General features: G+C 46.5%; 1 protein-coding gene across 4 annotated transcripts in view; it reads right to left on the reverse strand.

Annotated features, from left to right (window-relative positions):
- LOC140716367 (uncharacterized) overlaps positions 1 to 13,141 on the reverse strand; it is a 317,941-nt gene extending 304,800 nt beyond the window's left edge. For all 4 annotated transcript variants that reach the window (XM_073029036.1, XM_073029038.1, XM_073029037.1 and 1 more), the window contains exon 1: positions 12,924 to 13,141. The gene's annotated coding sequence lies outside the window, so the exon portion shown is untranslated. The remainder of the gene's footprint in view (positions 1 to 12,923) is intronic.
- Positions 13,142 to 13,729: the final 588 nt, after the last annotated feature.

Here is a 13,729-nt window from a genome sequence, read left to right on the forward strand (position 1 = left end):
ACCTGGTGATGTGGGACCCAAGACTCCTATACCTCTCACCCAGTGGCAGCAGTGAGAAGAGAGCCCAGCCTGGATGGTGGGACGGTGGAGATCCGTGATGATGGAAGCTGATTTCTTGGGGCAGTTCTCTTTGTAGATGTGCTCATTGGTGAGGAGGGCTTTGCCTGTGACGGACTAGGCAGTAAACACCATTTTAATGGCTTTTCCGTGCTTGGGCATTGATGTTCCCATACCAGGGCATGATGCAATCAGTTAGGATACCCTCCACTGTAGTACATCTATCGAAGTCTGTCAATAATTTTAGATGAACTGCCAAATCTGTGCAAACTTCTAATAAAGTAGGGGCACTGTCATGCCTTCTTTTCAATGACGCTTATATGCTGATGCCAGGACAGATCCTCCGGTAATGCCAAGGAATTTAAAGTTACTGACCCTCTCCACCTGTGATCCCCTAATGAGGACTGGCCCCTGGACTTGGGTTTCTTCCATCAGATCCTTGTTTTTGCTGATGTTGAGTGAGGACCAGCTAGCCCACCGGCCCACACACCTTTGGGATGTGGGGGAAAGCTGAAGCATCTGGGCAGAACCACGCCGTCTCAGGGAGAACGTGCAAGCTCCGTGAAGGTCAGGACACCAGGGCTCTATCAGCGCTATCAGGTCGCTGTGTGTCACCTGCTAATCCGTACATGGGTCTACATCCCAAATACATATGGATTAGTAGCTTAATTGGTCACATGGCCATAAGTGGATGGGGTGGGCTTGTTGAGCCGGATAGGCCTTGTTACTATGGTGTATCTCTAAATAATAAACCGCTCAGCATAGCAACACTGTTACAGCTCGCGGTATCAGACATCAGACCTGTATGGAGTCTGCGTGTCCTCCCCAAAGAATGTGTGTGTTTCCTCCGGGACGTCCGCTCTTCTCCCACAGTTGAAAGGCCCACTGGTTAGTAGGTTCATTGGTCTTTGGAAACTGTCCCATGGTCAGGCTAGGGTTAAGTCAGGGCATAGCTCAAAGGGCCAGAATGGCTTATGAATTAAACATACTGCCACACAGTGACATGGAGATTATATACCACAGATTTTATCCCTGACTATCACTCAGGTACATGTGAGGCAATACTGACCTCAGCACCGTCAAGCTGATTGGCATCTTATTTATCCCATTCACCAACACATGGTCCAGATCTCTCAAGCCTTTGCAACTTGAATAGTTGTCCAGATACTTAAATATTGTGAGTCTTTGCCCCCACCCCCTTAGGGAGTGTGTTCAGCTTTCTCTAAATGAAAAAAAAACTCTTCTCCAAGTTCACAAAAATTTTCTTACTTCTTACAGTAAATTATGACCTCTAATTTTAGATCTCTGCTCTGGGAAAAGATTTCTGACCATCTACCCTGTCTATGTTTCTCATTATTTTTCATACCTCTATTAGGACCCCCTCAGCCTCCAAGGAAAAACAGAACCAGCCTCTCCAGTGACTTCCCGTTGCTGAACTGTGCCTGGAGAACCTCCTCTTCACCCTTTCCAGTGCAACCACATCCTTCCTGGAGCCGGAACCAGGACTAGGCACAGGGTTCCAGCTATGCTGTGACTCTAACCGATGTTTCATCTCCCTGCTCTTCCATTACCCAGCTAATAAAGGCAGATATTCAATGCACCTTCTGTGCTACCACCTTCAGAGTCTTGGACTTGAATGCCATATAACCATATAACAATCACAGCACGGAAACAGGCCATTCCGGCCCTCCTAGTCCGTGCCGAACTCTTAATCTCACCTAGTCCCACCCACCCGCACTCAGCCCATAACCCTCCACTCCTTTCCTGTCCATATACCTATCCAATTTTACCTTAAATGACACAACTGAACTGGCCTCTACTACTTCTACAGGAAGCTCATTCCACACAGCTATCACTCTCTGAGTAAAGAAATACCCCCTCGTGTTTCCCTTAAACTTTTGCTCCCTAACTCTCAAATCATGTCCTCTCGTTTGAATCTCCCCTACTCTCAATGGAAACAGGCTATTCACGTCAACTCTATCTATCCCTCTCAAAATTTTAAATACCTCGATCAAATCCCCCCTCAACCTTCTACGCTCCAATAAATAGAGACCTAACTTGTTCAACCTTTCTCTGTAACTTAAGTGCTGAAACCCAGGTAACATCCTAGTAAATCGTCTCTGTACTCTCTCTAATTTATTGATATCTTTCCTATAATTCGGTGACCAGAACTGTACACAATATTCCAAATTTGGCCTTACCAATGCCTTGTACAATTTTAACATTACATCCCAACTTCTGTACTCAATGCTCTGATTTATAAAGGCCAGTGTTCCAAAAGCCTTCTTCACCACCCTATCTACATGAGACTCCACCTTCAGGGAACTATGCACTGTTATTCCTAGATTTCTCTGTTCCACTGCATTCCTCAATGCCCTACCATTTACCCTGTATGTTCTATTTGGATTATTCCTGCCAAAATGTAGAACCTCACACTTCTCAGCATTAAACTCCATCTGCCAACATTCAGCCCATTCTTCTAACTGGCATAAATCTCCCTGCAAGCTTTGAAAACCCACCTCATTATCCACAACACCTCCTACCTTAGTATCATCAGCATACTTACTAATCCAATTTACTACCCCATCATCCAGATCATTTATGTATATTACAAACAACATTGGGCCCAAAACAGATCCCTGAGACACCCCGCTAGTCACCGGCCTCCATCCTGATAAACAATTATCCACCACTACTCTCTGGCATCTCCCATCTAGCCACTGTTGAATCCATTTTATTACTCCAGCATTAATACCTAACGACTGAACCTTCTTAACTAACCTTCCATGTGGAACTTTGTCAAAGGCCTTGCTGAAGTCCATATAGACTACATCCACTGCCTTACCCTCGTCAACATTCCTCGTAACTTCTTCAAAAAATTCAATAAGGTTTGTCAAATATGACCTTCCACGCACAAATCCATGCTGGCTACTCCTGATCAGATCCTGTCTATCCAGATAATTATAAATACTATCTCTAAGAATACTTTCCATTAATTTACCCACCACTGATGTCAAACTGACAGGTCCATAATTGTTAGGCTTACTTCTAGAACCCTTTTTAAACAATGGAACCACATGAGCAATACGCCAATCCTCCGGCACAATCCCCGTTTCTAATGACATCTGAAAGATCTCTGTCAGAGCTCCTGCTATCTCTACACAAACTTCCCTCAAGGTCCTGGGGAATATCCTGTCAGGACCCGGAGATTTATCCACTTTTAAATTTCTTAAAAGCGCCAGTACTTCCACCTCTTTAATTGTCATAGGTTCCATAACTTCCTTACTTGTTTCCCACACCTTACACCATTCAATATCCTTCTCCTTAGTGAATACCGAAGAGAAGAAATCGTTCAAAATCTCTCCCATCTCCCTTGGCTCCACACATAGCTGACCACCCTGATTCTCTAAGGGACCAATTTTATCCCTCACTTTTATCCCTTGCTTTTAATATAACTGTAGAAGCCTTTCGGATTTACTTCCACCTTATTTGTCAAACCAAACTCGTAACTTCTTTTAGCTTTTCTAATCTATTTCTTAAGATTCCTTTTACATTCTTTATATTCCTCGAGCAATTCCTTTACTCCATGCTGCCTATATCTATTGTAGACATCCCTCTTTTTTCGAACCAAGTTTCTAATATCCCTTGAAAACCATGGCGCTTTCAAACCTTGAACCTTTCCTTTCAACCTAACAGGAACATAAAGATTCTGTACCCTCATAATTTCACCCTTAAATGACCTCCATTTAAGGTCCCTTTGCCCCAGAGCTCCTTAGGGCCCTGCCATTGATCGTACTTGTCCAACCCTCACTGGTCCTCAGCTCACACGTATCCGTTTGCCGTACTGAAGGTAGTGGTTGAGGTTCAGGTCCGTGGCCTGCATTCCCAATGTCAGCCACAGTGGCACTGCATCAGAAACCCTCACCAGTGTTAAACAGGGGCGTATCACTGCACCCACCCGATTCGCCATCCTTCACTCATTTAGAGATGGAGCACGATAAAAGGCCAACAAGCGGATGCCAGCCAATTACACCCCTGTTGTTATTACAGCCCACTAGTTGTTGCAATATGAGAGGAAACCGGAGCACCCGAAGGAAACCCATGTGGTCGTACAAACTCCTTAACAGAGAACCAGGGCTGCCAGCGCTGTGGTTGCGCTATGCCACTGTGCCATCCACAATTTGCCCAGACACCATCTGCCCCTAATGCTTTTTATGTGCAGATTAACTCTGTGAGAGGTTTGTCACAAAAATCTCACTCAGAGTATTGATACTACATCCTGATACACAGGCTAGGTACATCTGCGAATCTCACTGAGCTATAATTTTTTGGTAAAAATGGTGTAGAATTTACGTTTTTCTTGTGAATGCTGCCTGCGTGATACTAAATGCACATTCCTCCTGTGCTGACGTGGACTTGCACACATCACGTGAAGCTCAGCTTGAACTTTGACAGAGGGGACTACCTCTCATTGTGGCAGATACTACACACTGTGAGGTAGGTGCTAGATTAGTAATGACCACTGTAACACGGACAATAGTGCAGATTCATAACCATAAGACACAGGAGTAGAATCAGGCCATTCAGCCCATCAAGTCTGTTCTGCCTTTCCATCAAGGCTGACTTAATATCCCTCTCAACCCAATTTTCCTGCTTTCTCCCCATAACCTTTGACACCCAGACTAACCAAGTGACTGTAGAAATTCTTCTCATGCATTTTAAATTGACATCCCTCTATTCTGAGGCTGTGCCTTCTGGTCCTTGTCTCCCCACCATAGGAAACATCCTCTCCACATCCACTCCGTCTAGGCTTTTCAACATTCAATATGTTTCAAGAAAGATCCGCCCCCACTCCTTTTCTCCAGCAAGCACAGGACAGGAGCCAAGAAATGCTCTTCATACAATAACCCTTTCGTTCCCAGAATCGCTCTCGAGAACCTCTTTTGGAACCTCTCCAAAGTCAGCACATCTTTTCTTAGATAAGAGTCCCAAAAACTCTCACAATAATCCAAGTGCAGTCTGGCCAGTGCCTTGTAAAGCCTCAACATTACATCCTTGCTTTTATATTCTGGTCCTCTCAAAATGAATGCCTTCCTCACCACCAGCTCAAGCTGCAAGTTAACCTTTAGGGAATCGTGCACAAGGACTCCCAAGTCCTCTGCACCTTGGATTTGTGAATTCATTCTTATTTAGAAAATAGCGTATGCCTTTATTCCTTCAACCAAAGTACATGACCAGAATCAGAATCAGGTTTAATATCACCGGGATATGTCTTGAAATTTGTTAGTAGCAGCAATACATGATAAATATAAGGAAAATTACAGTAAGTATATAGATATAAAAATAAAAATAGTACAAAAACAGAAATAATTAAAAAAGTGAAGTAGTGTTCATGGGTTCAGTGTCCATTTAGGAATCGTATGGCAGAGGGGAAGAAGCTGTTCCTGAATCACTGAGTGTGTGTCTTCAGGCTTCTGTACCTCCTCCCTGACAGTAACAATGAGGAGAGAACATGTCCTGGGTAATGGGGGGTCCTTTCTGAGGCACCGCTTCTTGAAGACATCATGGATACTGAAGAGGCTGGTACCCATGATGGAGCTGACTAATTTTACAACTTTCTGTAGCTTCTTTCGGTCCTGTGCAGTAGCCCCCTCCCCACCGCTCCCCACACCACACAGTGATGCAGCCTGTCAGAATGCTCTCCGTGGTACATCTGTAGAAGTTTGAGTGTTTTGAGTGACAAACCAAATTTCCTCAAACTCCTAATGAAATATAGCTGTATTCTTGCCTTCTTTATAGCTGTGTCAATATGTTGGGACCAGGTTAGATCCTCAGAGAGATTAACACCCAGGAACTTGAAATTGCTCACTCTCTCCACTTCTGATCCCTCTATGAGGATTGTTTCATGGTCCCTTATCCTACCCTTTCCGAAGTCCACAATCACTTCTTACACTACGTTCCATCTGCCACTTCACCTATTCTCCTAATCTATCAAGTCCTTCAGCAGACTCCCAGCTTCTTCAACACTACCAGACCCTCCATTTATCTTTGTATTGTTCGCAAACTTGGCCACAGAGCCATCAATTCCATTGCCTAAATCATTAGCATTGAAGGTAAAAAGCAGCAATCCCAACACCACTTGTCAATGGCAGCCAACCAGAAAAGGGCTCCTTTATTCCCACTCTTTAGCTGCTGCTGGTCAGCCACTGAGAGAGAGTAGTCTATCTGTGACACAGGCACTACACACTGAATGTCAGTGTGACACAGAGGAGTTATTGTACCAGATCAACGAGTCTGCACCCAGATCTAAATCGTCTTGGACCTGAAACATTAATTCTGTTTCTCTCTCTCCACATCCACAGAACTGTTTTAATGCATAAAAACGAGACATTGGCAGATAAAGAGGAACATTGAGATAGTGTTCATGGACCGTTCAGAAATCTGATGTCAGAGGGGAAGAAGCTGATCCTAAAACATTGAGTGTGAGTTTTCACGTTCCTGTACCTCCTTCCCGATGGTAGGAATTGCAAGAGGGCATGTCCCAGATTATGAGGGTCCTTAATGATAGATGCCCCCTTCTTGAGCCTTTTCAAGATGTTCTCAGTGCTGGAGAGGGTTTCTGGGAGATTTGCCTGTTAAGATCAAGATCAGGGAATTTCTGTTGGAAAGAAGGATGTGGAAACCATAGAAAAAGTGCAGAGGAGATTTACAAGGATGTTGCCTGGATTGGGGAACATGCCTTATGAGAACAGGTTGAGTGAACTCGGCCTGTTTTCCTTGGAGCAACGGAGGATGAGAGGTGACCTGATAGAGGTGTACAAGATGATGAGAGGCATTGATCGTGTGGATAGTCAGAGGCTTTTTCCCAGGGCTGAAATGGCTAGCACGAGGGGGCACTGTTTTAAGGTGCTGGGCAGTAGGTACAGAGGAGAAGTCAGGGGTAAGATTTTCACACAGAGTGGTGAGTGCGTGGAATGCACTGCTGGCGGTGGTGGAGGTGGATACAATAGGCTTTTTAAAGAGACTTCGATAGGTGCATTGAATTTAGAAACAAAGAGGGCTATGCGGTAGGGTAATTCTAGACAGCTTCTAGAGTAGTTTACATGGTCGGCACAACATTGTGGGCCGAAGGGCCTGTACTGTGCTGTAGGTTTCTATGTTCGATGCTCTAACTGCTGATGGAAGCAGATTCATGACCAACATTTAAAGTGGAATTGTATGGACGCTTCAGAGGAGAAATAAATGGGTCTGTGGAGATAGAGCAGGAAAACAGGGCTAATCGGACAGCCAGGAAATAATCCGGGCAGAGTGGGCTAGATGGATTGCGTTTTGGAGCCCTCTGTGTCTTCCCTGAGCTCAATTTATCTGAGATGGGTTCTGATTGAATTATTCATGAAGGGTTGTAAATTAGACAAAACCTAAGGAAAATAAAGTTGGGCCTGTCTCCTGTCCCGACAATTAGCCAACAGATTCTAAGGATTATAGCTATTATTCTCCCATTCCCGGGGCTTTTCGTTAGTAATCGAGGCAGAAGGTCGACGAACCCCCGCCCACACTCCACGGCCACTTCCTGAGGAGCACAGGAAGCAGGAAAGGTGTGTGTCCTGCCCTCTGTCAGACACAGAGACAGCACATCCTGTCCTTTGTGCTCCATGTTTCAGGAATAAGCTGTGCCACGATTCTGGCCCCAGTCCCCTTGGCAAGACCATCAGTCATTGTCCTGAGGAGTGGGAGGAGGAGCTCCCTCTGGAATCAATTGCACTCCTCCTCGTGAAACTGCCTCCACAACGCTATTGGACACAGGCACTCAGTGCCCCCTTTATTATGTGCCTCCTGTACTGGGTGTACGTGCATGGTCTTCTGGGGCTGTCGCCCACCCACTTCAGGGTTCAATGTGTTGTGCTTTCAGAATCAGAACCAGGTTTATTATCACCAGCATGTGTCATGAAATTGGTCAACTTAGCAGCAGTTCAATGCAATACATAATATAGAAGTTGAAAAAAATAAAAATAATAATAATAAATAAGTAAATCAATCACAGTATATGTATATTGAATGGATTAAAATCATAAAAAAAGCAAATAATATATATTAAATAAGTGAGGTAGTGTCCAAGGGTTCAATGTCCATTTAGGAATCACATGGCAGAGGGGGAGAAGCTGTTCCTGAATCGCTGAGTGTGTGTCTTCAGGCTTCTGTACCTCCTACCTGATGGTAACAGTGAGAAAAGGGAATGCCCTGGGTGCTGGAGGTCCTTAATAATGGACGCTGCCGTTCTGAGACAACGCTCCCTGAAGGTGTCCTGGGTACTTGGTAGGCTAGCACCCAAGATGGAGCTGACTAGATTTACAACCTTCTGCAGCTTCTTTTGGTCCTGTGCAGTAGCCCCTCCATACCAGACAGTGATACAGTATAGAGGCCCGGGTTCTGTAACTTCTCAATCAGGACTGTGGGAATGATGGTATTAAATGCTGAGCTATAGTCAATGAACAGCATCCTGACGTAGGTGTTTGTGTTGTCCAGGTGGTCTAAAGCCGTGTGAAGAGCCATTGAGATTGCGTCTGCTGTTGACCTATTGTGGCAATAGGCAAATTGCAATGGATTCAGGTCCTTGCTGAGGCAGGAGTTCAGTCTAGTCATGACCAACCTCTCAAAGCATTCAGAGATGCTCTTCTGCATACCACTGTTGTAACACAAGATCCCTGTCAGCTTGAACCAGTGTGGCTGCTGGTCAGCTTGTGTGACCTTCCTGTCAGCTTGAACCAATGTGGCCATTCTCCTCTGATCTCTCTCATTAACAAATCATTTTCACTGACAGAATTGTCACTCACTGCTTTTTTATTGTTTTTCGTATCATTCTCTGTAAACTCCAGCGACTACTGTGAATGAAAATCCCAGGAAATCAGCAGTTTCTGAGATACTCAAACAACCCCATCTGGCACCAACAATCTTTCCCTGGTCAAAGTCACTTACGTCACATTTCTTCCCCCATTCTGATGTTTGGTCTGAACAACAACTGAACCTCTGGACCTTGTCTGCAAGTTTTTATGCAATGATTTGCTGCCACGTGATTGGCTGATTGTCTGATTGGCAACAAAGGTTATGGGGAGAAGGCCAGGAAATGGGGTTGAGGAGGAGAAAAAGGAAGTATCAGCCATGATTGAATGGCGGAGCAGACTCGACGGGCCAAATGGCCTTATTCTGCTCCTATGTCTTATGACCTTATCAGGTTTATCAGCACCACAGTTCCAGTGAAGTCCAGTGTCCACGGTGTCAACAGAGCAGCTCACAGATCTTCAGCTCTCAGGTCCAGAGTAAACCGTAAGCTTCTTAAAACTAACTGTCTTCATTCAGTGATGAGGTGGAGTGACCATTTCCAGCTGACGCACCAGTCTTCACTGAACTGAAATCTTGCCACTTCCAGCAGCTTATCTACACCTTGAGCTGTCCGCATCGTTTATCCAAACAACTTGCACATTCTGCCCGTGATGCAAGGGTTTCCTCCGGATGCTCTGGTTTCCTCCCACAGTCCAAAGATATATCGGTTGGTAGGTTAATTGGTCATTGTAAATTGTCCCCTGGTTAGGCTAGGTTTAGATCAGGAGAATGCTGGGCAGGGACGGCTTGAAGGGTTGACTCCACGCTGTATCTCAGTAAATAAATCAAATTAATCCCTCAAAGTTGCTCTTTTAAGAACATTACAACACAGTACGATGTTGAGCTGACTTTTTAACCTACTCCAAGATCAAACTAACCCTCTCCTCCCACTTAGTCCTCCATTTTACTTTCACCCAAGTTCCTGTCTAAGAGTCCCTTAAACCTCCCTCGTGCCTCTACCACCTCCCCCAGCAGTGTGTTCCATGCATCCAGTACCTCGTACTTCATCCCATCCCCTTAAAATTATGTCCTCTCGTATTAGCCATTGCTGCCCCGAAAAAAAGCCACTCTCTCAAGATACCTCTCATCCCCTTCACTCAAAAGAGAAACCTCTTAGCCTGTTCAACCTTTCCTCATAATATATTCTCTCTTATCCAGGCAGCATCCCGGTAAATCAGAAAAAGATGCAGAAAGTTGTAAACTCAGCCAGCTCCATCATGGGCACTAGCCTCCCCAGCATCGAGAACAATGAGTCAAAAGGTCAGCATCCATCACCCAGGACTTGCCCTCTTCTCATCAGGGAGGAGGTACACACACACTCAATGATTCAGGAACAGCTTCTTCCCCTCTGCCATCAGGGAGGAGGTACAGGAGCCTGAAGACACACACTCAACGATTCAGGAACAGCTCCTTCCTCTCCACCATCGGTTCAGTATGGACAACGAATGAACCCATTAAACTCCCTCTGCATTTTCCCTCTCATTTTTACACTACTCATTTAATTTATTTTTATATGTCCTTTGTACAGTAATTTATAGTTGTTGTTACTATATAATCATAATCTGATTCTAAATCTCGCCTGTACTCTCTCTAAAGCTCCCCATCCACACTAAACCTTGTGTGACTGTCTTTGCACGTTCTTCAGATACACAGATAATACGCTCTAATTTCCTCCGGAAGTTGGGGGCACGGTCTCACCTGCCATTCAGCCAGATTTGTCCGAGCTACTGAATGCTCAGAATGGTGAGTGTCTCAAACGAGTCCAACTCCTGGCCTTCACGTGTGGCTTAGCTAGTAAGCCCGGTGGAATGGCTCCTACTGAATGCTCAGAATGGTGAGTGTCTCAAACCAGTCCAACTCCTGGCCTTCACGTGTGGCTTAGCTAGTAAGCCCGGTGGAATGGCTCCTACTGACAGCAGAAGGGTCCAAACCTGCCTTATAACCTGTCGCTTCGGGCAGATGGGGCTCATCAGCCATGGTTGGCAGCTCATCTAGGCGAAGGAAAACTTTGATCTCAAACCTCTGCTGCCTTACTGCTATTCCCACTCATGGAGAAGGGTTCGGGAGTAAAGCCCAGGGAAAAATCCGGAGCTGGAGTCCTAAGTTGAGTTCAATGCTGACTGGTAATCCTTGTGACGGTACTGGTGCCAAACTCTATCAGTGTCTGACATTCCTTTGGAAGGGGAGCATGCTATGTGGGCAACAGCTTGCTCTCCATATCGTACTGTCCTAGCTTGCGTATCACGTAGACCGTCGGGTCACAACAACCATGGTCGACCCTTACCAACCGAGGACTCACACAGGTAAAATTAAACAGCACGCTTCCCGTTGAGTCCTGGAATGGGGAAGGCACGATGGGGAGAGGATGGAAGCAGACATGAGTGGAGAAGCAGCCAGGGAAAATGAGACTTGGTACCAACAAAACACTTCGAGGATCTGCAGCACTGTCAGATGCGAGGCACTGGAACTGATCTCAACCAGGCTTTCAAACTAACAAAGGTGTTCGGATGGATTGTAAGGATAAAGGCAGATCTAATGTTGGTTCTGAAAAGGCTAAAAAAAAATCTCTGCCTCATGGAACCAACAATCTGGACTCAAACCCTGTCTGCAGCGCTATCTGTGTGGAGTTTGCATGCTCTCTCTGTGGACCATTCTTCTGGGTGATCCCATTTCCAAGACAGCATGGTAGGACAGTGGTTAACGAAAGACTATTACAGTGTCAGTGACTGGTTCAATTCCCGACACTGTCTGTATGTTCTGCCTGTGACCACGTGGGTTTCCTCTGCGTTCTCCAGTTTCCTCCCACAGTCCAACGACACACAGTCCGACTAATGGATGGTGCTGGCTCGTTGGCCCACGCACTGACCCTCACTGGGGGTGAGTCCCACACACTGACCCTCACTGGGGGATGAGTCCCACACAGACACACTGACCCTCACTGGGGGTGAGTCCCACACACTGACCCTCACTGGGGGGTGATTCCCACACAGACACACTGACCCTCACTGGGGGATGAGTCCCACACTGACACACTGACCCTCACTGGGGGTGAGTCCCACACACTGACCCTCACTGGGGATGAGTCCCACACTGACACACTGACCCTCACTGGGGGTGAGTCCCACACACTGACCCTCACTGGGGGTGAGTCCCACACACTGACCCTCACTGGGGGGTGATTCCCACACAGACACACTGACCCTCACTGGGGGATGAGTCCCACACTGACACACTGACCCTCACTGGGGGTGAGTCCCACACACTGACCCTCACTGGGGGTGAGTCCCACACACACACACTGACCCTCAGTGGGGGTGAGACCCACACTGACACACTGACCCTCACTGGGGGCGAGTCCCACACACACACACTGACCCTCAGTGGGGGTGAGACCCACACTGACACACTGACCCTCACTGGGGGTGAGTCCCACACACACACACTGACCCTCAGTGGGGGTGAGTCCTACACAGACACACTGACCCTCACTGGGGGTGAGTCCCACACAGACACACTGACCCTCACTGGGGGTGAGTCCCACACTGACCCTCAGTGGGACTTGACTCTCTTGTGGATTTTCCTCTTGCCTGCACCTATGCACATCCTAGGAGGGGTTAAGTGTCAGGGTGCTAATCCCAGCCTGTGACATGATTTGTAAACAGCACAATCACCCCGACACTGAGAAACCGCAGATTGAAGGGAAACGTACAAACTGTAACTGTTGACATCTTCAAGAACAGACATTGTAGGAGTTCAAAGTGAAATGCTGAACAATAATAAAAACAGATGTGCTTTAATTAAAACTTCCACTTTTGCTAAAATAAAGGAGCGGATATAAGTTTGAGATCAGACACACAAACCAATGCCACTCTCAAACTCACAACAAAGGAAGTCTCTCCCTCTTGGGGTCAATTCTATTATAAGTTGTAAAACACGTGCAGATAAAATACTTAATAGTTACGCACTGGAAAACAGAAGTCTTGCTTTACCTTCTTTGTTTAACCCTTTGCTGGAGCCCCGAGTGAGGTGTACGGGTGGAGAGAGCTGGCTGAGGCGGCAGTCCTGTTTAACACCCTGTGCTCTGTACTAGCGCACGGGCAGGCAGAATCAACCTGTGTGAGTGAGGAGGCGACGCTGGTCACAGCCCCAGGAGGTGGGCCCGTCCGGCTATTGGCCTGCGCCTGTGTGACATCGAGCGGAGTGGGGCTGCAGCTGATGTCAATCCAGGCTCCGGACTTGGACAGCTGCTTCGGAAGCCACGGGTTAGACCTGCTGCAATTAACCATTCCAACCGCCTCCCTCCCTTCTCCCCAGGGACAGGGAGGGCAGTCGGAGAATTAGCCCCCACCTTACAGAAAACCAACACAAATAGAGCTCGGCCATTAACCTTTTCATCACCAACACGACAAGTTGAAATTGAGTAGTGCTCTTAACATGAACAGGTTATCTTATTCAGATCGCATTGACCTATCTCTTGTATATCGTACGGGCCTTGAAATGCGACATTTGCATTCACAACTAACACACCCAAGGATATGCTGGACAGCCTACAGGGGTCGACACACATTCCAACAACAACATAGCTGGCCCACGATGGTCAGTAAACAGCACACAAAGATGTAGGATCGGAATTCGGCCATTTGGTCCATCGAGTCTTCTCTGCCATTCAATCATGGATGATTCTTTAATCCCATTCTCCCAACTTCACCCCCTTTGGCATTGGCATGCGTTTATTATTGTCACACCAAGGCAGAGTGAAAATGTTGTCTTCCATGCCACAGAGCACTGAGGAAGA

Source organism: Hemitrygon akajei, chromosome 25 (genome assembly GCF_048418815.1).
Source record: "Hemitrygon akajei chromosome 25, sHemAka1.3, whole genome shotgun sequence".
NCBI lineage: Eukaryota > Metazoa > Chordata > Chondrichthyes > Myliobatiformes > Dasyatidae > Hemitrygon > Hemitrygon akajei.